We start from the raw sequence: 27237 nt of genomic DNA, 5'->3' as shown, positions 1-27237 counted from the left end.
ATTTCATCTGGAACGACTTCATACAAGTTTAGAGCTAGAAATATTTATTACAAAAATAGCTATGGACAGGTATCGTTCTGGAAGTCAATAGCTAATTTAGTTAAGAACTAAGGTTGGTTGTCATGACAAGCTATAAACTAAATACAGATCATACAGACTTCTATGCTAAAATATTTAATGAAAAGGCCAAATTATGAATATTTTTCCATTGTCTCAAAATCCACACGCATATCTTTCGTCTAACCGTGTAGGTTGAAATTCTGATTTTAGTTGAAGTTATACTGTATATCATGAGTGAGTTTAAGCACGACAAAACTAAATCCATCTGAGATATTTTATCAACCCCGTATTAAGTAAACATAATGGCTTCTGGCGCTTTGTTCAGATTGTGGGTTACAGGTTATATACGCTTTGAGACTGACAGAGGAAATACTGTGATAAGTTATGTGTAATACAGGAACACTGGGGTAGTAAACAGGTTGATTATCAAGGGTAATAATGATATATGCAGCACACACGTTTACTGCTTCCTGTATAACGAGGTGCTCAGTGCTGAAATTGTTATGTAAGTACACATGATGACGTATATATGTTCAGATTGTGGGTTTACAGGTTATACAGCTTTGAGACTGACAGAGGAAATGTCGTAATATTTTATGTGTAACGCAGGAACACTGGATAGTAAACAGGTTGATTATCAAGGGTAATGATATATGCAGCACACCCGTTTACTGCTTCCTGTATACCGAGGTGCTCAGTGCTAAAAATTGTTTTGTAAGTACACATGATGACGTATATATGTTAAGATTGTGGGTTTACAGGTTATACAGCACACATACCGCATTATAACACATACCGGTTATACAGCATACCGTGATATGTTATGTGTAACGCAGGATCACTGGGTTAGTAAACAGGTTGATTATCAAGGGTAATGATGCAGCACACACGTTTACTGCTTCCTGTATAACAAAGTGCTCAGTGCTGAAATTGTTTTGTAAGTACACATGATGACGTATGCCTCTATGTTCAGATTGTGGGTTAACAGGTTATACAGCTTTGAGACTGACAGAGGAAATACTGTGATATGTTATGTGTAACGCAGGAACACTGGGTTAGTAAACAGGTTGATTATCAAGGGTAATTCATATATTTTAACATTAATAATGCAACGAGTACCTAGGTTAGCTGCTACAGGTAAACTAATAAAGTGGGTTTTTTTATTAAAATATCAATAGCTTGGTATGAAACAAATAAATCCGCCAAGTTTGATCAAAATATGCAACACACACATTTACTGCTTCCTGTATAACGAGGTGCTCAGTGCTGAAATATTTTGTTTTATATTTAAAACTCTCGTAAAAACATGTTTTGAATGTATATATTACAAAATGATTTGTTGAAGGAATTTGAGTTTGATTTTTACATGAAACAAGAAAGTATTGAGGTTTTCAATGATCAATATGTTCAGAAATGATTAAGGTGCAATTACTTCTGTTACGAGGCTATTCCCTACATACTGCTTTATTTTGGGTAATTGTTACCGTAAATTTCAGTCAGACATAATCATTGACTTGGGGAGTTGCTTTTGTTATGGCACAGTGAAATTCGAAGACTGTTTCTTGTAAGGTACATATACATATATGATGTACATAAGGTGCATATTTGTTAACATTCTCACATTTCCATCCTTGTATGTTTTGGCAAGTTTGTTGTATGTAAAAGAAAACATTTCTCACTTTGAAAAGATATCTGATGTTCACAACTAGTGTACTAGATCTAAAGATAATCTGTCTACACTAAGGCATAAGTATACAGCCACTCAAAATAGTTTTGAGTACCAAGGTGTTAAAATGTACAATTTCTTGCCTGCATCCATAAAAAACCTGTGTGTTTCAAAATTTAAACATGTTTTAAAAACTGCTCTAACCCAGGCTTGCCTGTATAAACATGAAGAGTACTTTGGCTTAGAGTTTTAGTTTTAGTTATTTTAGTTGCCATCTTGATTGTTATGTTTTTCATTTTCTTTTGACGATTGTCATGAACTTTGTACTTAGTTTTAACGACAATAAGGCATTTCATTTTATTTAATTTCATTTCATTTCATTTTAAGTTGAATGGATTGCGAAATGCACCGAATTTCCATTATATATATATATGTATAAATTTAAAGCAGAAATTGAAGGACATGGTTACTATGCATGTTTATATCGAATCTTGAAATCTGATTGATCCATGCGCATTTTATCAAGTGACAATATTTTTTCATAAGAATAATTTACATTTAATAAAACAATCTCTAGCTCTTGAACTGTTCATTTAGAGTTGAACAATAAACGATTAGGTTTATATTTATTTTGTTCGAAACTTCCCCACATCATACGTGGCGGGTTTGATGCGGCTAGACCCTCAGCACAAGTTTTAGATTTGACTTCTGTTTGTTGTGAATTTTCAGTGTTATTCTCACAGCTAGAAACATTGTTATATTATATTCAATTAAAAATAATAAATATAACAGTAAATAGGAAATAAATTATGTAAATAATAAACATAACTACTATTTTAACTTCTTAATTATAACTACTTTTAAGTTTGACCTCAATAGTTTGTCGTAGAGTTTTGTTAATCGTGTTTAATTGGAGTTTGATTTTTGAAAGGTTGAACATGCATAAAAAATATCAAAGATCAGTACAAAATGCATTTAAATTGTTAATAGGTCTACAAATAAGCTCTGTATATAACTATGTGTGAAGACTTTCTGCGTAATTAGTTTATAATTACATCGAACATGTACTAAATAAAATTAATCCAATGGTTACAGTATGTGTAAATTATAAATTCTAGCCTGAAAAGGTGGTTTATATTGTTGTAAAACGTACAACCTATTACCGATGTATGGAGGACCTATAAATGCATTTCCCCACTGCTTCAATTACAGTCTTGCATCCTTGCAAACACTTTTTTTATGTAAGGATAATGTATAAATAAGTGGTATAAAAATTATCAATGTAATTTATTGGAAAAGTAAACTCAGTGAAGGAATGCGTTAGTTAAATAACTGTTTTAAAACATGTATCCTGAACACTTGTTATCACCAGAACCATACTATACCTAGCACCTATTACTGTTTCATTAGGTTTTCACTTGGCTAATATTTTCTTTTGCCTTTATATTAACTAGCTGTTACCCACGGGCTTCACCCCGTTTGACTTCATAAGTATTAACTATGGTATTAATAAAACTATTGATTGGTTAAGTGAACCTGAAATTAACAAAATACAGTAAAACAAACAAATGATTACACCTGATTTTTAGGTAATAGATTGAAAGAATAACAAACAAATAAGTACAGCTGAGGTATTTGTAACAATAGGTATATGGAAAGTTCCCTTTAGAAAGGAATTACGACCTTAACGAGCAATGTATGAAATAATGGATAGTTTTGCGCAAGGTTTCTCGTCATGACGAACATTTTAAGTATATGGTTTATGGGGGTGTGACTTGTAGTTTTCTCAAAAGTTCATGGGTACTTTTGCCTTTATATATAGATCCGCCTTACTAAACGATTAGAGAAATTTGTAAAAGACAATGTTTACATTGTGTGTGCCTGCGATGAAAATTTGTATTTACCTCTTCACAAAAACATGTTTTTCTTAATTGATCATATCACTTTTTTGATTAATATTCATTATCATTATTGATCATATCATCGATCATATCATATCATTTTTTGTAACAATCCAAAGATAAAAATCGTTATGTGATGTGAAAAATACAAAATGGCGCATACTTGGTTAACGAAGCAATTTTGGAAGACCTGGTTTTCTCGATTTTCTCTTTATGTTAGCAATAGAACCATTTCCGGGGGTTGGCTGTTTATTTACGGGACACCCTGTGTAACAACCAAAACCTTAAAAAACTATAAATATGTTTATCTTGTGACTTGAGTTTGAGCGTCCTCAAATATAGAGAAATCTCTCGCCACTCTTTCCATGAAACCCTGTAATTTTTACTGTTAATTTTATGGACTTGGATCATTATGTTGTCCTCGAATCACTTGTTCACCACCTTATTACATAAAAATAAAATGGTGATTAATAGGATTTGAACAGGGACTTCAGGACAAAATGTTCGCGTTTTAACCCTTAGACCAGCTGCAACCTTATTTTATACTATAACGATTAGTCATACAAACATTACATTACACTGCTAGAACCATTAGACCGATCAATGGTTCTGTTTGCAGTGCACTACTCAAGCTGTCTTTGATCCATTAGGTTCCTTGTTACTCGTCCTATTATGCAGGTACTATAGTAATTGTACTAAGTGATTTTGATTGATGTGTAGAATTTGTTTATCAAACTGTGGATGAAAGTTTGAAGTCAAGAAAATAAATGGAGTTTAGGTCCATCTCACCAGAGTTTACTACTGTATTGGGTTGAATATTAATTAAAACCAATGCAGTATAATAACAAACAGGTGATTTATTTATCACTTAACACAGAATATTGACATTATTTGGTGACCATCTCAACAGATTGCACCAGGTTTCTTTTGCTTGAAATTTTTACATTACGAAGGAAATCTATTCTGTGTATGGTCAATGCTATTATGGTGCAAAACAACATTATGTTAGTCTAAAGAATGACACAAGATGTGAAATAAGTTTATTATACTAGGCCTACTTGTCTAATGCACCAAATAATTTGGAGGACACTCATTGGCAATAGCTTTACAGTTTTAATTTTAATGAGTAACTGGGAATATTGGTTTCAATAATTTATCCACCAACATTTTTGTAATGTATATTTTATGAGGCCTATTCTGGCATCGTCAGACACATCCTGAAGGTTATATTTACAATAATAAATTTTAAAATCTAACATAATATAAAATTTAATTTTCAAACCTTACTGAATCGACTATGTGTTATGTAATCTAGGCATATTTTATCATACTATAATAAGCCGTGGTAAGTATATTTTGCGTCCATTTAAACCCCTTAGCAGAAACTGTGGTGAACGAATATTGTGCTTTTAATTAACTTTTATTGTTTTCATTAAACAAACTTAACCCCTAAACATAATCCTGGCGAGTTCATTTGCGAGCGCTGCACATGGTTAACCCGGGATTATTTTAATGACAATGATATTAAAAATCCCAACCTTTGGTCTTTAACAATATAATCTTAATATAAAATTTAAGAATAAGTTCTATGTTAAAGATCCAAACATTTCTTTGTATTCCTACAATTTTGATCTAATATAAAATTTGAACACGGCTTCAAAATTATGGAAAGGCCCTTACCATTATATTACCCATCATATGGATGGTTCACCTAATTAGAGGCATTTTATCTCTCATAATTTAAAAAAAAAAACCTCTGTACAATAGATAAGGGTTTATTTAAACAAGTCACTGATGAAGTGTATTTAAATTAAAAATCCATTTACCATATAATTAATTTATTTCACAACAATCAAAAATGTATTATTGGAGGACAATTGCAAGCCAATTAATCAAGAGCGTTTTAAATATGTCAATTTGCTACTCCTCAAGTTTAACTGTGAAATATGAGGTCGAAATTACAAAACACTCTTTTCGAACTGGAATTGTTCTTACTGTGTGGATTATCAATTATTATATTAAATAGCGGATTTTGTAGTATTAAACAATTACTGCAAACGTTATCTCAAGTGTTTTGAGCCGTGACTTGCCCACCAAGCGTCCCACCAATGTCACGCCTCAGTGTTTTTGTATAGTGTGAGTACTGGCTTTGCGCCGGAACTCAGTCGGTTTGGGTCGGGCAGCAAACCTGCAACCCAGAGTCAATGTCCGCCTTCTGTCACATTTTCACCAGAAGGCCGGCGATTGTTGATTTGTAAAGACTTGTTTATCTTCGATGAATATCAGTGTTAATCCTTTAATGGCACTGTTAATTTTGTTCATCCGTTCTTCGTAGACTCAAGTCATGGTTTAAGTGTTTCGCAAACGTCAGATGAGGTCCCAGATGGGAGGCTTTTTCCTGCTGCTTCCGGAGAGGGTCGCCCGGGGAAACCTTACACCTTCTCCCTCTTCGGGCTGCCAGTCGCCCTGCTTCTGGAACCAGTAGGACACACTCCGCCTTCAAGCCGCCACGCCGCCTACCGCCAAAGGAACTATTGTGCCTTCAGACCGCAAGTTTTATTTTGTTATACAAATTTTTCGAAGGACTTGATACTAAAAGGGGCCCCCAAATCAATTTATTATTCGTTATTTATGTTTATAGTATTTATTATTTATTTAATTATTAATTTTTTCAAAGTTTAAAGTAGCCTATATTTACAGTTACCATCTTTAATTTATTCATAGTTAGGCCTAACTTTTCCACATTTAAGTTACCAGTTATGTAAGGTTTAGAAGGGTAAATTTAAAATTCTTATTTATTAAATTTTTTCAGAAAAGAGATTATTAAAAAGAAATTCTTTGGATGGGTAAAATCATTGTTGTTTGTTGTTATTTGTTGATTTTGATAAATATATAGGCTTTTGTTCACAATTCTTTGTTTTGCTTTGATGTTCACCCACGGCCTTTCACTTTTGTCAGGGTTGTGGGGCGACCACTCGCACTGTCACTATGGGGGGCATGCTTCCTTCAGTTGTTCGTCTGGGGGCGGTGCGAGGGGTCGGCTCAGATGGTAGCAGAGCGTGGTTAGTGCTCTATCCACGAAGGGCCGTGGTTGGATTTGATTTTTGGGTGATGCTGGTCTGGCAGTCTTAGGAATTTTTTGAAGAAATGTTGTCGTGGTGGGGTAAGCACACTGTTGTAGTTTTTATTAGGAGCTCGCCCCTGGCCGAGTCACCGGGTGGAATCTGGTTAATTACTTGCATCCTTTGGGAGCAAGAGTGTCAAAAGCATGGCCAAACCCAAAATTGAAACTGTGTGTGTGTGTGTTTACCTCATCACACAAATGTTAGGTGTTGTTGTTTAGTGTATGTATGTTGTGTGTATGTCGTGAGTGTAAGGTCCGTGTTTTTGATTTGGTGGCTAAGGCGGTGTGTATGGGCAGGTTCTTCTGTTTGGGACCTCATCTGACTGTAGGCATTTCAGTCCAGAGTCTTTAGTTAGTTAATTTTGTGAATTGTTCGTTGTAAAATTTTTTGTGTGTGTTTTTAAGGTAAGTAGGTCGACTGACTGAGAGCAAAATGGGTTTGTTTGCTCCACTGCCCAATCCCATTGCTGGGGTTTTGAGCGACATTCGCCCGATTGATGGTTTAGAGGTGGAACCTTTGTTGGAGTTTTTGAGAAAGGTGTTGCACCTGAAGGAGTTCCCAGGCATGGAGGACTCAGTAGTGTTGGAACTGCTGGTTCCACTCTGCCTGAGACCTCTTGGTGACAAATTGTTAGATTGTTTGAAACGGGGAGTTAATTTTGACAATTTTTACAGTGAAGTACTTGAGCTCTTTGTCCCCTTCAGGGTCATGGAGAGATTGAAGGTTGAGAGAGTGTTTCGTCCTCAAAAATTTGATGAAACTCTCAGTCAGTATGTGGCTGACATTCGTGGCGTGTGGCGTGTCCTACGGCTGGGCATCCCTGAAAACCAACTGGTGGACATTGTCTTGCAGGGGTTGAAGCCTGAGGAGCGGTCCAGACTGATTTTCGCTCCAAAGCCTTCTTCTTTTGCAGACCTGGATAGGTTGGTCATCCTTTCACGGAGCGTTCAAGACGCTGATTGTCAGAGGGAGCATGTTTCGGGGCATCTTCCCCGGACTGGTCCCCATCCCGCTGTAGCATCCGTGTGTCGAGGTCCTGAAACACCGCAGAGATAGAGGCATCCTATTGTTTGCTTTCGTTGTGGTCAACCAGGTCACATGAGACGAGAGTGTCGTCAGAGGGTTAATCTTGGGACTTTGTCCAAAACCCTGAGTAGCTCACAAGGAGAAAGTTTGCCTAAACCGCCCTGTGAGAAAGCTGGTTTGGAGAAAGTCAGTAAGAATTTTGTTTCTGTGAGTACTGCCCCTTCTGGGAGTGCTGGTTTTGGGGAGCCTCTGTCGCGGGGTATGAGGGAGCTTGCATGCATGGGAGTGAAAGCGGCGCGCTCAACTTGCCCACGACTCAACATCTTCTTAGGCAAAACGGTGCAGAAGGCCCTTGTGGATTCTGGGTCAGCCCGTTGTCTCATTTCCCTTTCCCTGTTTGAAAATCTAAAATCTTCTGGGCTAATCAAGCAAGTTGAGCAAAGTACCCACATCTGCTGGACTGCCTCGAAATCCCCACTTCCAATCATCTATGAAGCCCGTTTGAAATTCAAGATTGCACATTTTTCTTGGGTGTGGAGTTTTTGGGTAGCCAAGGACCTTTGCATTCCTGTCATTTTGGGAGCGGATTTCATCAAGCATTGTGGCCTGATTTTGGATTTGGGCAGAGGCCAGTGCTTCTTTCGTTTCGCAAGACGGGTGCTCATTCCTTTCGCAGATGAAATTGTGGATGGTGCAGCTGTGGTAGAGCCTGAGACACCCAGCAAACCAAAAGTTGATCCTTTAGGGCATCTGACTCCTGGCGAGGCTGAAGCAATCAGAACATTGTGTTCTCGTTTTCCTGAGGTGCTAACGCCAAGGCTTGGAGTTACCAATCTTTTGGAGTACGAAATCCGTTTGACTGACACCCGTCCAGTTCGTCCCCATCCTTACAAGCTTGCTCCACCCAAAATGGAAACACTTCGTGGAATCATCAATGAGCTTCTTGAAAATGGGGTAATTGAGCCTTCTCGCTCAAGTTACGCTAGTCCAGCTTTTCTAGTTCCAAAGCCAAATGGCAAGTCTCGAATGGTTCTAGATTATCGCAAGTTGAATGCTCAGATTGAAATTGACTCTGTCCCTCTCCCTGATTTGCACTCTGCGTTCGATTGGTTCGGTAAGGCCAAGTATTTTTCCGTCTTTGATTTGAACCAGGCTTACCATCAGATTCCTTTGAAACCTGAATCTCGACCTCTCACTGCCTTCTGTGTTCCGTGGAACTTGTACCAGTTCACACGTGTACCCATGGGCCTAGCTGTGGGGGCCCAGACCCTCACCAGACTTCTGGACTCCATCTTTCATGACGTCAAGTTCAAATTTGTGTTCAACTATCTTGACGATCTTTTGGTGTACAGTGAGAGCTTTGAAGACCATCTGGTTCATCTTGAGGAAGTCATGAATAGGTTGCTTAGGGCTGGCCTTACCGTAAATCCCGAGAAAGTTAGTTTTGCTCAGGCTGAGATTTCTTTCCTAGGTCATCTAGTATCTTCACGAGGTGTCTGTATCGATCCGGCTAGAACCCAGGCTATCAGGGAGTTTCCTCCTCCCCGAGATGTCAAAGGCATTGCCCGTTTCATCGGCATGGTGGGTTTCTACCGGCGCTTCATCCCCAATGTGGCTGAGTTGGCGGCTCCTCTCAATGAGCTTCGGAAGAAGGGCGCCAAGTTTGTTTGGGGTGAAGCACAACAGATGTCTTTTGATCTTCTGAAAGAAGCTATCATGCAACCTCCGGTTTTGGCGATGCCAGATTTCAGTCGAAAGTTTGTTTTGCAAACCGATGCTTCCTCCGTCGCTATTGCGGCTGTGTTGTCTCAAGAGGTAGATGGTGTTAGGCAGCCAATTGCGTATGCCTCACGCACTTTGAACCCATGTGAAAAGAAAAGCTCTTCTGTGTATGAGTTAGAGTGTTTGGCTGTCGTGTTTGGAGTGAATAAGTTCAGACGTTTTTTGGAACATAAAGAGTTTTTACTGGAAACCGACAACCAAGCACTCTCGTGGCTCCTTGCACATCCTCGCCAGCTTGGGAAAATTGGTCGTTGGGTTGTCCAGATTTCTTCCCTTAAATTCCAAGTGCAACATGTTCGAGGCACGCAGAATGTGATTGCTGACACTTTATCAAGGATGTATCACTCACCTGACGACCAACCTTCTGATCAGGAGGAGCACACTGGGTGTGCCGTGCTCCTGGAGTTTCCCCTTGCCTTTTCTGAGTTCATCCCACATCAGCTAAAAGATTCCGAGCTGGCTAAGATCATTGGTGAGCTTCAAAATGGGGGAGCCCACCCCCCATATTTTCTGTCCCAGGGTGCCCTTTGTTGTCGAGACCGACAGCGAGGTAAACCCAAGGTTGTGCTGCCTAGTCTTCTTGTACCCATGGTCTTTGCGTACTTTCACTCTTCCCCTGTGGGTGGGCACTTAGGGATTCACAAGACCATTGCGAAGGTTAGGGACATGTTCATCTGGAAGGGTATGGACAGGGACATTGCGGCACGAGTGCGTTCTTGTCAAACATGCTCGCTAAGCAAGCCTGCTCAGAATACCAAGTATGGGTTGTTGTCATCTGAGGTGGCGGAGAGACCTTTGGAGAAGGTTTTCATAGACTATGTAGGGCCTCTCCCACGTAGCAAGTCAGGAAACAAATTCTTGCTTGTTTGTGTGGATGCCTTCTCCAAGTTTTGTTGGCTTTTTCCTTTGAGGAACGCCACTGCACAGCTCACCGTGCAGGCACTTCGTACCCTTTTGTTTCAACACTTTGGAATACCCGCCACCATTGTTTCCGACAACGGAACTCAGTTCGTTTCTCACCTTTTCAAAAGAATGTGCTTTGGGCACGGTATCCGCCATGTGACCACTTCCCCTTACTATCCACAGCCTTCACATGCTGAGAGGTTCAACAGAAATCTTCGATCCGCTCTCATAGCTTTTCATGCTGACAAGCAGACCACCTGGGATCAGGAACTTCCTTGGATTCAATTTGCTTTCAATACTGCACACCATGAGAGTCACAAGGCGGTCCCTTTCGAGCTGTTGTTGGGCTATCCACCCAATAATCCCTTGGCAAATGTGTGGAAAATTGGCGACCTTCTGCCACCCCCTGGTGCTGCCAATGTCAAGGCAACTTGGCAGGCGGCTAGGAGGAACTTGATCCGAGCTAGGGAATTGGTACGGAGGAAGCACAATCGAGGTCGGTTGGACAATCCTTTCCAGGTGGGGGATTTGGTTTTCTGTAAGGCTCATCCGGTCAGTTCGGCCGTGGACAAGAGAGCCGCTAAGTTGTCTCATCGGTGGTCAGGTCCCCACCGCATCTTGAAGTTCTTGACTCCTGTCTCCGTGCGGCTTGGAAATCCGCAGACTGGAGAAGTTTTCCGGAGGGCTCACATTTCTCATCTGAAGCCTTTCCGGGGAACAATTCCGTAGGTCATCTTTCGTTACTCTTGTGTCTGAGTGGGAAGTGCACTGGGCCAGAGAGCTTGATCACCTCTTCTGTCCCTTGTGCGCTGCTGAAGATTTTTCCCTAGTAAATTTTCCAGCACTGGCCAGTGCAACCCCTGGGGGTGAGTAGTCCCTCCAGTTGAAAGACTTTTGGCGTTCCCCACTTCAGACACTTGAGTTGATCTGTGGTGTTGAGATCTTCTAGAATTGGGAGAGGTTGTTTTCTTTTTTTTGGAGAGGAAGTCCTCCTTTGGGGGGGGAGGTTGAGCCGTGACTTGCCCACCAAGCGTCCCACCAATGTCACGCCTCAGTGTTTTTGTATAGTGTGAGTACTGGCTTTGCGCCGGAACTCAGTCGGTTTGGGTCGGGCAGCAAACCTGCAACCCAGAGTCAATGTCCGCCTTCTGTCACATTTTCACCAGAAGGCCGGCGATTGTTGATTTGTAAAGACTTGTTTATCTTCGATGAATATCAGTGTTAATCCTTTAATGGCACTGTTAATTTTGTTCATCCGTTCTTCGTAGACTCAAGTCATGGTTTAAGTGTTTCGCAAACGTCAGATGAGGTCCCAGATGGGAGGCTTTTTCCTGCTGCTTCCGGAGAGGGTCGCCCGGGGAAACCTTACACCTTCTCCCTCTTCGGGCTGCCAGTCGCCCTGCTTCTGGAACCAGTAGGACACACTCCGCCTTCAAGCCGCCACGCCGCCTACCGCCAAAGGAACTATTGTGCCTTCAGACCGCAAGTTTTATTTTGTTATACAAATTTTTCGAAGGACTTGATACTAAAAGGGGCCCCCAAATCAATTTATTATTCGTTATTTATGTTTATAGTATTTATTATTTATTTAATTATTAATTTTTTCAAAGTTTAAAGTAGCCTATATTTACAGTTACCATCTTTAATTTATTCATAGTTAGGCCTAACTTTTCCACATTTAAGTTACCAGTTATGTAAGGTTTAGAAGGGTAAATTTAAAATTCTTATTTATTAAATTTTTTCAGAAAAGAGATTATTAAAAAGAAATTCTTTGGATGGGTAAAATCATTGTTGTTTGTTGTTATTTGTTGATTTTGATAAATATATAGGCTTTTGTTCACAATTCTTTGTTTTGCTTTGATGTTCACCCACGGCCTTTCACTTTTGTCAGGGTTGTGGGGCGACCACTCGCACTGTCACTATGGGGGGCATGCTTCCTTCAGTTGTTCGTCTGGGGGCGGTGCGAGGGGTCGGCTCAGTTTCATATTTATCAAATACACACTTTGATAATTAAGGTGACATATCATCCTATTATGGCATCATGTGTGTGTAATGCTCCGTAAGCCATTTGGAACAGTGAAGTCAGTCTAATGTTTCTCCCTTATATCAGGTTCCAAAGTTTAAATATTTATAGGAAAATGCAAAAACATAAAATTGCATTCTACATTATACCATGCACTAGTTATCTTTTGATCTACGAAAATGGAAAATGAATGAAGATTGTTCGAACCAAGCTTTTACATTCCCAAATGTTTATCATTAATAAAACAATGTTTTTCTTAAAACATTTTGGTATTAGGCTTACTCTTGAACTAAAATATCTTATATGATAATTTATATGTTTCATTATCCATGATCTTTGGTTATTGTTTATCAATTTCCGAGCTTGGATTAAAGAGACCAATTGTTTTTACAAGGAAGCTACTTTTATTAAATCAACCACCGATTGAGCCCGATCCGATTGCTAGATATTCATCTTCGCTATAAAATATACAGTTACTGTTGATGTCTTCTGAATTAATTTTTAATTTCAGTAATATGGAGATCAATCGATATTTTTTTCATTTTTGGTGAAGTGATTTTATGTTCCTTAAACTGTTTATAACATTTTCCACCACAATTAGTAGAAAACAAAGTGTTTACTCTTTTGGACCTTTAAACTGATACCAAAACATTATGAAAACTTTATTTTTTACTTAACGTGATGGACGTCCACGACAGTCCTCTTAACGAAATAATCTAACCAAGTTAATGTACGTTAAAATTATATTCGTATGGTGTCACTAACAGTAAAAACAATACGTAAAGTCTATGCAAGAAGCTATTTTGTTTTTACATAAAGAAAACACATAACACATTGTGTTTCGTACCCTATGTTCCCAAGAATTCCGTACGTAAAAGTTACGTCCTACATCGGGTAGAAATCATTGTTATATCCTACCGTAAACACGAGAGTAAGCCATCACGATCTCATCACATGGGGATGTCGGGACATCATAAACATCCGGGGACATGAATATACATCTATATAGACGTGTACATGGCTATGCAATTACTTAAGTAATGCGTTGTAATTGAATGGTTTAGCAGTGAGGCCCGTGAGTTTCAATTATATAAGTCACTGTTCACCTAGCCGATATACGGAACATTGCAGACGCATAAAGAGAGTAGGGACTTCCGACACTAGGGATTACTGCAACCTAAACGTCAAAAATACTTCAAGACGGGAACATTAGGCCTATGTGCATGTGTATCCAAAACTGGAAAAATAATGCAAAGGACTGGAGGATATGGGTATTTTCTCTTCTGGGTTACCAGGGTAGGAAGACCACTGTAAATTTTTACGTTTTACAACAAATAATCTCTACCGCTAGGTAGATAGTGGTAAATTCCTAAAACACTGCAAAACTTAATGATGTCATGTGCAACTCTTATCAAGTATCCAGACATCCGTAAATTTAAACCTTTTAGATTTTACACATACTTAGAAATTTTTATTTTGTAACTGAAGCTACTTTAACTTTCTTATTTCGTTCATCTGTGGTTAAACTTTCATAAAATTCCAACATAAAATGTCCTAGTTTCTCTCTAAAACTTGAAGAGTCTAAAAATTAAATAATTTAGTATATTGAAAATCTTTTTATACGGTTATTGGTTACGGGGAAAATGGAAATTTAAAACTACCATTTTATTCGCATGGAGAATAAGTGAACTGTTATTTATAGTTTGCTTGTTTATGGGTGTATTTTAATCAAACTCGGCAAATTCATTTATTTTACACAACGATATTATTTTTTTACCAAAAAACACACTTTATTTCCCTCCCTGTAGCAGCAAAGTTAGGTTCTCGTTAATGCTAATGTTATTTAATGTAGATTTAAGTGAAAATCAAATCAGGCAAATCGAAATTTGCTTAGTCTGCAGCTTTTCTGTGGTGGGGTGGTTTTTTTTATCTCATTAAATTTACTTAGCTTTCTTGTGCTTTGTCTTTCCCTCTCACAATTAAAACCAGCCCTGCATAAAATGTTTCGCAGTCATGAACACACTAAATAGAAATTGACTGCAGGTAAAATAGTAAGACCACCATTATAGTTCAACGAGGATGGCTTTTACACCAAGAATATCTTTCACAGAATCAAATAAGAAAAATGTGAATTTGAAGGAGTGCGCTGGACTCTGTGTTTTTGTCAGGTGGTTATGAAATTTATAAAACCAACATTACCGATTTCATAAATTATTTACAACAGCGTTTAGTTGGATTATATATTTCTGAACTAGTGGCTAGTAAAAGTATAAAATTAACTTGTTGCTCTTATACCACACTTAGCAGTTAATATCGGATGAAACTGTAATATTTTAGGAAACCAGTAATACATTAATATTTTTAAATTAGTAATTGCAGGTAGATTTAATATTAACTAAATATGTAAAATGTATGTCGAGCCATCGATATTAAACACACAATAATCAAATCCACCAGAAGCAACATAACAAATTTATAACTCGGTTGATTAATCAGGTCGTAATTAAAACCGAACCTACATACATACATACTTTATGGTCTCGAATGTGTTGGTGTCATATGAAAAATACATTTATAATATCACTTAACTAAAATAGAATGCCCTGTGTAGATACAAACCATTGACACTGCATACTGCAAGTATGCTTCTAATTTAATGGCCAGATAAAATATTGATTTGAAAGCAGATATAAAAATGCGTTATGTCTATTTCAGTTATGTTTTCCACAATTTCAGAACAGAATTTGCTGTAAGCACCCTGATCTTACAATGTATTGTTAGAGAAGGAAATCTATACCTAGGTTTATGATTTTTTAAGGACTAAAGAATGTAAATTGCTTTTAAAAACCATGAAAATAAGTAGCTTATTGAACTTTGTGAAAGGCGTATTTATAATTTAACTGTTTTAAACTATTAGAATCTATAAGATAGCCAAGCGTTGTTTTACAGCATTGCGACTGATGTTGAACTAAAACCATTCAACAAAAGCGTTTTAAAGTTTAACAATAAAATGTTTATATGTATGGACATTGTGACTTTTGTCACACTTCATTTCCCTTAAACAGAATTTTAGGTATTTACATCAATGTGAGCGATAAGATCATCTGAAGCATATTTTTCGTCTGATTGAAAGTTTTAACAGTTCATTATTTTTTGTAATTTCAAAGCTGTAGGTTAGAAGGTTTTGTCGAAAACATTAAAAATATCCAAACCTGATTATATACCAGTGTTACAAAATAATAAATAAAAACATATTAAAATAAACAAACAATAAGATAAATCATAATAAAATCGATAGTTTCATGGTTAAAAGAATTTTATGTTTGAATTACTCTCTAACATTATGTAGTGTAAAATGGTTACTCTAATGACAAATATTCATTGGGCGGCAAAAAATACACATTAAGCCATACACGCTATAACATGGTACATCGTTAAAGGGAAACCAGACCCTCCTTTGAAAAGGTAGTTGTGCTCGAGATTTATTGAGTCATAAAATCTCGACCCAAGTGCGTTTTACACGCATGTAGTCTTAAAATGAAACTTGTTTTAAAATTTCATAAAACATTTAGCTTTAAAACTTTAAAAGTATCCTAAGCTTGTAATTAAACATTTAAAACCATTCAATGTTTCTAGAATAAATACATACTAGTAAATGAGCAAGGTACAAAATTTAGATGTAGTAAATTACCTTTTCCTACTTTATTTGTTGAACAGTCTGGTAATTGTTTGACAATAAATATAGTGGTAAATCTGAAAACTGTTAATATAACTTTCATAATAACACATAAACAATTCTAAACATTTTCACTTAATACCAGTTAATAAAAATACTGTCACAGCACTCACGTTAAAACTTGAAGCAAATCAAATATCAATATTTATTATTTACACACAATTAATGGGACAGTGTCAATATAAACAATATTTAATTAAGTCCTTAGTTTCATTTGCATAATACTTTAGCCAATTTGAAATTCACCATTATAAAAACTAATTCGTTTTCCTAAATGTTTTCAAATTATAAATTAAATTATTTAAAAGTTAAATATGACGGTGAAGACTAAGTAACATTTCTTTATTTAGTCGACTACGCATTACCATCATGATATAAAAACAAGAAATTACCTTTGTACATGAAACGTAAAACTCAAACTTGAACTACGCAACTGCCATAAAGAACTTATAAACCCTATACCTTTGTTTGTTTATTTCTTAAATTTTATATTTTTTCTGAACTGGTACAAACGAACCACAGAACATTTTTTAAGAAGGATTTATTATTATTAAGGACAAGAGTTTTTAAGCATAAGTATGTATCTGAAAAACGCTTGCTCATTAAAGACCTTTTAATTATTTTATCCTTATTAAGTTGCTGTAGAGAATTTTGTCTGGCAAAATCATGGTTTGATTTAACGAAGTTTTTACTGGTTTAGTGATATTATTGGTCTCGAATAAGTTACAGACATTATGACAACAATATACTATTCAAAAATTCACAATGCCACCGAGTTTCTAAAAGTAGTTTTTTTATATATATATTTATAGCCATAAATACATACCGTATTTTAATGGCCCTATATTTAGCTCAACTCCTCCCAAACAGTTCCGAGACGATGGTACTCCTCAAATGGTAAATATTATTCCTCTGGTAAAGCAACACCGTATAAATGTATAAACACTTCAGACTCAGGCAGCTCTGCAAGTCTCATGAAGTACATTCAAAATGCGACAGACTGTTCTAAAAGTTGGCTGAACATTCACAGCATATTGTCAGAACAATTTAGGAAACAGTGTACGAGTCTTTGCATAATGTGTTTCCTTGTTAAGTTTGAGGTTAGGGATTTTCTTTTAAATATGAGATATGTTCGTCTTGGATCTCTTTGTGCGATATTACGTTGTTTTCCCTTGTTAAATGTAATACAAAGTATGTCCTGTCATTAAGTATGAGGATGTGTTTTTTTTTAGGCCACATATTTCCTCTCGTAATCTAATATACAATGTCGGCCTCTTGTGAAATACGGGCGTTTTTTCTTTGCGGTTAAATGTGAGGCTAAGATACTGACTTAAATCTCGTTAAATACAACACGACGTATATCCTCTTGTTAAATACGAGCATATTTTTCTTAACTCGTTTCCTCTGATGCTATGTAGTTTCTCTAGTCGAACATAGAATGAAAACATTTAATAATGGTATCTTTATGCGTAATCTATAATTTTACACAATATTTTAGTATTGTATCTCCCGTTAAGCATGATTATAACCGGATTGACTAGTCTAAATCTATTTCCATTGTAACACCTTTTAACGATTTTCCGATATAGGGAATAAGCTATTACCGTATATCTTATTAAGACCTGGACCCGGGACGGATTTACTTTATCGTTTTGAGGTCCCTAGAGGCCAAAAACACCATCCGTTCAATTTCATATATATATTTATTTATAGTTATTTATTTCAGTATATATGTATCCGTTAGCACGATAACTCGAGCAAAAATGATCCAATTTTGGTTCAATCTAGTAAAAACATGTAAACCTACATTTTTTCGAAAGGGGTTCGCGAACCAGCATGATCGGACTGTGGGAACAGCGGTTTATGAGGGGTTTTATTGGGTAAAAATGGGTTTTTCAAATTTTCACCCTGTAAACATAAAATTTTACAATTCATTTCCAAACCAATTTTTAGAGCTCAAAAGAACCTCATTTGCTCATTATTTTACAGCTAACAATACCTGTGAACAATAAAGTATATTGTTTTCAGTGACAAAATACAATTCCCGTAGAAACACAGCATTCGCCACAAATTTAATTAAACAATCATTTCACCCTGTGGTGTATCAATGCTACATGCTTCCACATTACCCTGTGTCTATTTTGTTTGACATGTTGCTCATAAATAGGGCTGCATCTAAATATTACAAGTAAAACTTGTGACAAATTGCATCATTATATAACCCTTTTTAGATGCGACTGTTTTTTTTTAAATACTAAGTTATTTGTTTGCTCTTTGGACTTTAGTTCTACACCATTCTCCCTTGAAAGCTGCTTAAATGTATTGGTTATTTTACAACTTTTGTTTTATTAAAAATTACCCGTAAGTATTTTTTTTTTATATTTAGATAATATTATGGTTTTCATGTGTTTTTTATTATACTTTTAGACAGCTGTCAACTTTTGTAATAATAAGACAAAAATACTAAAAATTGTACCTATCCAGAATTGGGTTTCTTTCGTTTCATTAAGTTTAGCAACAACTAAATAAATATTTTAAGTTTCACTGGTGTACGTTTCGTATGAGTAAACTTCTCACATTTCAGAATCGGAATACATGTTGTGTGAATGTTGAACCTGTATACGTAAGGAAACGGTTCACTTCGAATATAATTTTGCGTCTTCAGCCTGTTACGAACTGTTTAATGTAAAATAAACGGCATCGGCAAACTGATATATACTTTCTCCCGTAAGCTTGTAAACTACCTTTATCAACGGTAAGCTATGGGAGTAACTATGATATTTCAGGTAAAGGCAAAAATCACAAAAGTTGCAATAACTTCTAAACCGTAATTGTTACAGCTACGAGAGATTGCACTATTTTGATAGAATTACAAGGACCATAACAAATTAATTTTGATCATAACAAGCTTTTATCCTAAAATCAGATTTTTGTTACTTTATGGGTTTTTTATGCAAAAATAACATAATTTACAATAACCTTTTAATCGCAATGTTCACAGGAATGAGAGTTCTACAATTTTGTTCATAATTTAAAGGGCAACATACAAAATATTTATCAAAATCGTTCAGGCCATTTTTGAGAAAATATGATTTTCCGTTATTTTATAGGTTTTTATGGGAAAATCCCCATTAAAAATCAAAGTTTTTAAACAATTAAAAAATTCCTGGAGATACCACGGATACCACATACCAAATGTCATAAAAGTCAGACTACAGGTGTACAGTATGTAGCTCTGTTCACATCCACACAAACAGTTACAAACACACACACACACACACACACACGCGCGCGCAGACCACTTTTTTGGGGGTTCAGGGGAACCCAAAATGGATATATCCACTCAAAACTTAAACTCGAAAATTTTTACGAAAGCAATAAGTACTTTCTCCATAAAAATACTATTTATAGGGAGAGAAAGTAAAACCCCGACGCTCTCAACAACGTTTCTGTATCTTGTGGTAGGTTTTGCAGTGTGTTTTTTTTTTTCAAACAACATATGACCACTCAAACACACACACACACATATCCCATCATATAAATTGGTAGGGCAAGATGACACTAGCGTACAGTTACCAGTGAATACCCTGCGTTCTCACTGTGTAACTTCCATGTAGAATGCGAAGCCTCTCAACCACACACCAAAGCTTGTTACTTACCTCTCAGTGACTGATACAAGTATAGGTTCTACGACACCTAGGCATACTTACAGCTCAATGTGCAATATATTGCAGAAACCTGCAGTAAGGACTTTTATAAGTACTTAAACACGACTAGAATCACTATTTTACAGCTTTACATTCGATTTCAGCGATTTATCTCATCAAGTTTCAGTAGACAGTAAAACATAAGCTGAAACCCGTTCTAACAAGATTTTAAATTTTATGAGACGTTTATAATCACGTTTGTGTTGAGGGGTTTGGTAGCATATGAATTATTCGAGCTTACATTTATGGCAAACTAGCTGACCCGGCGAACTTCGTATCGCCTAAGTTATAGGTTTCCCCTAAGACAGACCGATGGTAAGAAAGTACCGCTACGTTTAATTTTCAAGATGATCTCGTTCGCATCGCTCAATCACGTCCTGGTTGAAGTTCGTTCGCTACGCTCACTCACCTTTGGGTTGGAGCTCGTTCGCTACGCTCACTCACCTTTAGGTTGGAGCTCGTTCGCTGCGCTCACTTGCCTTCAGGTTAGCTCGTTCGCTACGCTAACTCGCCTCCAGGTTGAAGTTCGTTCGCTACGCTCACTCACCTTTTGGTTGCAAATTAGCTGTTGTCATAAATGTAAAAGAAATAATAGTGCCGCACCCTGTTGGTAATCCTTGTAACTTTAATGCTATTGAACATCATAGAACAGAACCAACTTGTTTAATTGAAACAGCTGTTAAGATTCATTAATTCCATTTCTCATAAGGTTAACATGGGAAACTCCAGAGCCACTGGGGCGGAGCCCTTTTAAGAATTTCGAAACGGGAAATAGTTTACGACCGATTCGTATACCTACAGAATTTACACACCAAATTTCATAACGATCGGTGAAGTCGTTCCGGAGGAGTTTGCAGACAAACACTGTGACACGAGAATTTTATATATTAGATATATATAGACTTATATATATTAGATACTAGCTGTACCCGCGGGCTTCGCCCCGTTTAGCTTCATAAGTATTCGCATGGCTCATTCACGTCTTGGTTGAAGTTCGTTCGCTACGCTCACTCACCTTTAGGTTGGAGCTCGTTCGCTGCGCTCACTTGCCTTCAGGTTAGCTCGTTCGCTACGCTAACTCGCCTCAAGGTTGAAGTTCGTTCGCTACGCTCACTCACCTTTTGGTTGGAAATTAGCTGTTGTCATAAATTAAAAAAAAAAAATAATAGTGCTGCACCCTGTTGGTAATCCTTGTAACTTTTATGCTGTTGAACATCATAGAACAGAACCAACTTTTTTAATTGAGACAGCTGTTAAGATTCATTAATTCCTTTTAAATATGAAAAATCATAAGATTAACATGGGAACTACAGAGCCACTGGGGCGGAGCCCGAAAGGGTCTTTGAGATAAGAATATGCTTTAATGTTAATCGGGAATGTGAGCTATCATCATGCCAAATTTCAGCCCAATCCGTCCAGTAGTTTATGCGTGATTGAGCAACAAACACACACACAAACACACACACAAACACACACACAAACAGACACACAAACTCACAAACTTTCAGATTTATAATATTAGTAAGATAGAAGCAATTTAAGCGAATTTCCCTACAGGGAAGTGGCTTTTACCGTAGGTGGCACGGTAGACCTAGGCCCAGGTTCTTATATTTTTTCATTTTGATGGCCCTAGAGGCCAAAAACACTTTTCGTTCAAAATTTGTATATATGTACGTCAGTACATGTTTTTATACGTCCGTGAACGCAATAACTTGAGTAGGCCTAATGTTTGTCCGATCTTGATGACATTTGGCTTGAATGTGTAAAATGGAATAAACTTCACGAGACAGAGTTCACGAACCAGCATGATCGAACCTTGATAACGGGGATTTTGTGGGGTTTAAATGAGATTTCCTCATTTTTAACCATCAAAACATAAAGTTTTTCAATTTCTCTCTAAAACGTTTTAAAGACTTAAAAAAATTTGTATATTGAAGTGTCCTTTTATAATAATATAGCTACGGAGATAAAAACTGTTCTTTTAGTCCATTTTATTCTTGAGGAGAATAAATAAACTATCGTAGTTTGATTGATTATGGATATATTTTAATCAAACTTGGCAAACTTAATATTTTTTTGTAAGCTATTGATATTTTACTAAAAACACACTTTATTACCCTCCCTGTGGCAGCAAACCTACTAAAATAGATTTAATTGGAAATCCAATCAGTTGAATGGAAAATCGCTTAGTCTGCAGGTTTGCTGCGGCGGGGGTGTTATATTTTACTTTATAACTTAGTATTAAGTCAATTCCCAAAATATATCTCAGTACACAAAAACAATGGAATATTGGTTTTACAATTGAAATCACGAACAATACACAAATCCCACACGAATCTCGACATAAATCACTGTTACAAACAAAACTCATTGATTAGCCAAATTTTAAATGCTGCTGTTTATAAATAAACACAAATAACTTTTATTTCAATAGATCAGAATAACAATGAAGCGTTGATTGTGTTTGACAAAAGAGTGTCAATTTTTATAAATTGAGATATATACACTTAAGCTCATAATATAAGCTGATAGGGATTAACGTATTGCTGTGGAGCTAAACGTATCATATGGTTTTGTACGTCGTTTGATCGCGAACAAAAGAATAACTGATGAGGGCTTATCCCGTTCATTCAGCATGTATCGTACAGTAAATCTACACACCCAGACAGCTGGAATTAAATGCCATTTCATTATTAAACGATTTAATATCTTTTTTCAACATTATATGCTTTTATGTACAACATAACTGAATAAAAATTAAAAAGAGGTTAGTGTGCTAATTGAAACCTTTGATTTGCCTGTCTACATGGATTTTGGTGTCTGTGCGTGGAACTTATCGTGGAAAATAAAGGGTGAATTGGGAAATTAAATGAACTGTACTGTTTAATTTAGGGGTGGCACCGGTTCGCGAACCCATGACATTGATATTGAATGTAGACATTTGCATGTGTCACCAGTTCAAAAAATGTCAATACATTGAAAAAAAACTGTATCCCCTAATGTCAGTTTTGTTTATAAATACCAAGATAGTAGCATTCCAGTGTTCCGCGGTGTAACTATGTAAAAACAAGCCGTCGTTTGACGCTATCTCATAAATTAATAGGATAATAGTATTTTTAATAAAAGATTAACAGAAAATGATACTGTAGCGATTGCAACCATGAAAGCCACAGAAAATATCTGAAACTTGATAGACGTGAGTAGGTTTATGAAAATATTGCCTAACTTTTCCCGACAATACAATAGAATTCTCACTTACCCAAAAACCATACTAAATAACAAAATAAATATCTAATCGTCATAAGCTAAAATAAATTGTATTTACGGAAAAAGCAAAGAGGACCAAAAGATATATAATGAATATAAGTTCTCTATTTACAGGTGATGTATAAAATATTTTCAAAAAGAATGTTTGATGGTAATGTCAGAGAAGGGAGCTTCGAAGAAACCGGGAGCAAAATAGGCATACAAAAATAGTATAAATAATGAGAGTAGATAGGAATGAGAATAGATTAGAGTAGAAGAACAATATGAAATGCTTTGCATTAGTCTTCGTAATCGGTTTGTGGCACGAATAAAAGTCCCTTCATCGACAAGTGATTCTTAATCTACGAAAGTTTGCAGGACAATTCTTGTTCAGAAAGTCAGAACATCGCATTTAAAGAAAATCAACCAAAATCACTTAACTAAATTATTTTCTAAAAATATTTAAAACTGCTCCACGTGGCTTGAAGCTTTTCTTTAAATAACGGATACAAGGAAAACTCTTTGAATATTAACTTGTAGGTAGATTGTTACACAGCTCAGAAACGAAATCCACTTATAAAAATAGTTAAATAATGAATTTTATCAGATATATAATCTCTACCTTGGATCGACTGCTTAGTAGTCTAAAATTAGTAGCATTTGAAAAAAGATTTACTCTTAATTAATATTACCTCCCAATGCTCTACATTGTTTATCCGAAAACTTATGTTGAAATCGATTCGGAAATAAGCGTAGAGAATATTTTTGTGCTAAATCCAAACTAATTTGGTCTATTTGTAATTTTCATGATAAAAGAGGTAGGCATCTCAATTGTATAATAGTATGGATTAAATGTAAGTGGATTTATTATTTGTATTCAAACGTTACATAACAAAGATACAAATGCTTCATTACGGTTGAATAATCCTATTTTAAAACCTTAATGCCATTGTAATTATTTAGATTTATAGTTCAACTTTGTTGCACCATATTACATAATTTGTAATAATAGATGTATTAACTTATAATTTTGTTGACAATAAAAGAATAGCTTTTCTGTACGTAATCACTACTACGGTTAAATATAATTTTTATTTCAACTTTTGTCAAGATATACTTTTAAATTCATTTGCGAATATTGTTTTAGGTTAGAATATTTGTCTTAAAATATTCTTTTATGGATGCCTAAATTTGTTAAAGAAACTACTCTATCATGCCAAAAACTATATTTCGCAGCGTTTTTGGATTGATAAATAGTTCTATGGTAGGAATAAAAAAAGATATAATAAATCATAACATGAATAACTGGTAGTCAAGCATACAATAATTGGTTTAATTCCAGCTAATAATGAACACATATTAATATGTAGGTTTAATTAATGTGTATCCAAGTCATAGTTACCCATATCAACTAGCTGTTACCCATGGGCTTCACCACGTTTGACTTCATAAGTATTAATACAACTATTGATTGGCTAAGTTAAGCTGAAATAAACAAAACAGAATACAGTAATACAAAAAAATAATCACACATGATTTTAATAGTGTAATAAATTTAAAGAATAATAAACAAATAAGTACAGCTGAGGTATGTTTAATATTAGGTATATGGGAAGTTTCATTTAGAAAGGAATTATGACCTTAAAGGGCAATTTATGAAATAGGGCCTAATGGATAGTTTTGCGCAAGGTTTCTCGTATTGACGAACATTTTAAGTATATGGTTGATAGGGGTGTGACTTGTACTGTTCCCTAAAGTTCATGGGTACTTTAGGATTTATATAAGTATTTGTTAGGCTAATTAACTCTAGTTTTTATTTTAAAAATACGACAAAGAATGGCTTAAATTCTACAGGTCTCATTCTTACCGGCATTCAAAATAAATTTAACTTTTTTTAAAGATTTTCTTGAGCAAATTTAAATTATAAATTAGTTTCTGAAGGCTTAAAACTTACATAACATAGATACACGTTTTGTAAATTCTGTCACTCTTTGGCTGGTCACATGAATCCTGATTTATACATAACATGAATCTCGCAAAGGTAAAAAATAAAATGTATAATGGTCAAAGTTTGAGAACTGAGAGTGAAAATGTTTTTTTTATACAACTTAATAGAAAGTACGTAATGATTTGATTACAATTGTCCACCATCAATATTATAAAAACCATCAATATATATGTTATAAAACTATCAAAATATTAAATATTCAAGTCAACAACATGTTAGTTGGCTATAAGCACTACTGTATCTGATTGATAAATTATAAAACATTGTAATCACAATTATTTATTTCTATTACACAATCATTGGCAAAAATTTTATTTTGAGGGTTTCAAACGTAGTTTTATGATATTTTACTGTTGGATTGTTGAAAAGCGAAAGATTCCTTTTTAAATGGATTTGATGTATAATTATGTACTTAAATAAGATAATTGTATTTATATTGATGAAAACAATATGATTACGGCACAATATAAGAAACTAGTTGTTAAACAAAATGAGTTCATGAAATTTAACAAGTTGATGTTGAAATAATAGCTCTGACTATCATTTATATAGGCGTACTTATTTATGCGTATGTGTATTTTTCATTTAATATGTATGATTATAATATAATAGCAGAGTACCGTCCTTTGTACGGGATTGGGGTATAAAGTATAAGATGCTTATTACAGTTATAATCGTGCTTTGCGTTTAGAATGGAAGAGATCACGTTTTGGGATTTTTTTATTTTTATTTATTAATTTACTTTAGTAGCACATCTACCATAGCCATAAAGTTATATCACTGCACCTAAACGATAGAAAAAAATTAAGTTCTCACAGATTTTTGTTGCTGCGTGGATCAAATTAGCTGTTGTCATAAATGCCAAAAGAATTGATAGTAATGCCCCCTGTTGGTAAACATAACCTTTTAAAGCTATTGAATCATAGAACCAACTTGTGTAGTTGTAACAGCTGGCAAAGTTCTTCCTTTTAAATTTGTATAATCAGTAGGTTAACATGGGAAATTCTAGAGCCACTGGGGCAGAGACCGAAAGGATCTTTGAGTTAAGAATACCATATGTTAATCGGGAATGTGAGCTATAATCATACCAAATTTCAACCCAATCCAACAAATAATATCCGAATAATAGTTAGTAGTAGTAATATCCGACCCAATCCGAAAAATAGTTAATGCGTGATTGAACTTCAAACAAGCAAACATACATCTTTTGTTTTATTGTTTTACGTTATAGTAAGTGTATAAATCGATCTTTAATATAACTTTATTTTTACACTGAAGTAAAATACTTATTTGTATACACTTGTACAATACTTACCATAAATGCACCATTGATTCGTGGCACTTCAACAAACATTTGAACACCAATACAAAACGTTAAGGCAATATGTGCACTGTTAATTAAATACTACCATAACACACGCGCTGGCAGTAGCTACGGGCACTTAAACTACCAGAAGATACGAAGGCTCCCCACAAACGTTAGGGGAGAGAAAGAAGAAGAGTAAGGCCATCCGTGGCGTGCGAAGGTAGGTGAACTGGCGGAGCGCGCATCACGCCGACTGACTTGGGGGCCGCCGCCGCCTCCGTGCCACCCCCGAGCCGTCCCCACGCCTGCGCCACCCCCAACCACGTGCACTCCTACACAATCACTCTAAAAGCCGGCTGAATCATTGACTGGACCATCTTGGCCCTCAATAACTCCTGATCGCACTTTCCCCTGATATATATCTTAGCCACCTCTTTCGGCCCACCTGCGTCAAACATATCTTAGCCACCTCTTTCGGCCCACCTGCGTCAATCATATCTTAGCCACCTCTTTCGGCCCACCTGCGTCAAACATATCTTAGCCACCTCTTTACCTGCCTCAAACATATCTTAGCAACCTCTTTACCTGCCTCAAACAAATCTTAACCACCTCTTTACCTGCGCCACCTCTTTACCTGCGCCACCTCTTTACCTGCTTCGATCATATCTTAGCCACCTCTTTACCTGCGTCAAACATTATCTTAGCCACCTCTTTACCTGAGTCAAACATATCTTAGCCACATCTTTAC

At 36.0% G+C, this 27237-nt stretch overlaps 1 protein-coding gene across 1 annotated transcript in view; it reads right to left on the bottom strand.

Annotated features, from left to right (window-relative positions):
• The window catches only part of LOC128989220 (tyrosine-protein phosphatase non-receptor type 13-like), a 360305-nt gene extending 333614 nt beyond the window's left edge, over positions 1 to 26691 (bottom strand). Inside the window, exon 1 of the mRNA XM_054411093.1 lies at positions 26499 to 26691. The gene's annotated coding sequence lies outside the window, so the exon portion shown is untranslated. The remainder of the gene's footprint in view (positions 1 to 26498) is intronic.
• Positions 26692 to 27237: the final 546 nt, after the last annotated feature.

Source organism: Macrosteles quadrilineatus, unplaced genomic scaffold (assembly GCF_028750875.1).
Source record: "Macrosteles quadrilineatus isolate MER2022 unplaced genomic scaffold, UCM_ALF_1.0 Scaffold_3__2_contigs__length_128488019, whole genome shotgun sequence".
Classification (NCBI taxonomy): Eukaryota; Metazoa; Arthropoda; class Insecta; order Hemiptera; family Cicadellidae; genus Macrosteles; species Macrosteles quadrilineatus.
This window is presented reverse-complemented; position numbering and strand designations above follow the sequence as displayed.